Source organism: Aplysia californica, unplaced genomic scaffold, assembly GCF_000002075.1.
Source record: "Aplysia californica isolate F4 #8 unplaced genomic scaffold, AplCal3.0 scaffold00040, whole genome shotgun sequence".
Lineage (NCBI taxonomy): Eukaryota > Metazoa > Mollusca > Gastropoda > Aplysiida > Aplysiidae > Aplysia > Aplysia californica.
Window position 1 is genome coordinate 200,688 of NW_004797310.1, and position 1,468 is coordinate 202,155.

Genomic DNA, 1,468 nt, shown 5'->3' on the forward strand with positions numbered 1-1,468 from the left:
TTTTTTACGTCCCCAGCTTTTGGCGCTCCTGTTTAATGTATTTCATTTCTTTTTTATTTGTGATGAGTGTATTTGTGTTGGGTCTTTAGGGTCGTGTAATAAAAAAAAAATTGTTAAATGACACAAATGAAACTTGTGTTTACTTTGGGTTTCCGCCAGCTCATTATTATTCACAGTAGTAGCTAGTGACCTTCGTGTGTACAGCCTTTGTTTATCCTTCGATTCAGCGTAGGCGACTTCGTCTTTGGCCTTGATACTTATTTGCTCCATTTCTCTGCCATAACATTATTAACATAGACTATGGAGTCAAATTTCTTCCAGCTGATAATATATATCGCCCTCTGGATATGTTTTGCGCCACTGGCTGATAGATTGGTTTTTCTTTTTTATTTCCGTGGTGCCAATTATGGAAACACTAGCTGGGCTCCCTTTCAATAAAAGGATTGATCGGTGCATTAACATCAACTGGATATCATTGGCCATCTATATTTACACTCTACAGGAATGGAGCACATGTGTTTCAAAGTTGCCTAATATATAATAGACGCATAGATTTTTTCTCTATTCCGCTTTCGTGGTTGTACAGAAGCGTGTTGATTGTTCCCAGTAGCAAGAAAAAGAATTTGACCAAGAAGTCCAGAAAAAACGATGATGGTCATCAAACGAAAGGATCGCAGTCGAATTTAGCACCAAGTAAGAAAAGAAATCATGAGGCTAGATCTATACGGGTCACACACTTAAAATAGTGCTCAGTATTGCGCGACAATGCGCGATAGTATCGAATGGAAGTACGACTTGAAGTAAACAAACCTGGCGGATTTTCTAAAATTACAGAGACATAAGCGTTGACCTACAAAAACGGTCGACGAATAAAGAAATTTAGCTTTTTGCAGCAAAACTGTCTCAAAACTGAAAAAAAAAACAAAATGCGTCATGATCTGGAGAATATATTAAAGAATCTTTAGGCGAAAACCGCATGTTGATCGATGTAGCCATTAAAAAGACTTTTGCCTAGCAAAATTCGGCCGCCACAAATAGATAATAGATTATAGATTTAACGTAAGCAAGTAAGGGAAAAATGAGGAGGCCGATTCAGTGTCCTCGTCAAGACTGCGGTTTGAATTGAATCAGGTGTGGGAAAGGGGGGGGGGGGGGGTCATATGCAGTGATGTAGTGTAAACCTCTCTTGGTTACAGAAACCTGATTGGATATGTTTGTTTGTTTGTTTGTTTGTTTGTTTGTTTGTTTGTTTGTTTATTCATTCATTCATTCTTTCATTCATTCATTCACTCATACATTCATTTATTCGTTAAAAAATTATTTATTTGTTTATTTAATTTCTTGCAATTAGGGTGTTCCAGTTCAGACTCACAAAAAAGGTTAAGCAGGTCAGTGTTGGTGACTCGGAGTTTTGATGGGTGTTCATTGGTGTGTGTCCTTGTTGAGCAAGACGCGATAACTCGAGCTA

The 1,468-nt window shown here is 37.8% G+C and overlaps 1 protein-coding gene across 1 annotated transcript in view; it reads left to right on the forward strand.

Annotated features, from left to right (window-relative positions):
- Positions 1-1,468, forward strand: part of LOC101855773 (UPF0183 protein C16orf70 homolog) — a gene marked incomplete in the record, with an annotated part of 60,384 nt that overhangs the window by 10,228 nt on the left and 48,688 nt on the right.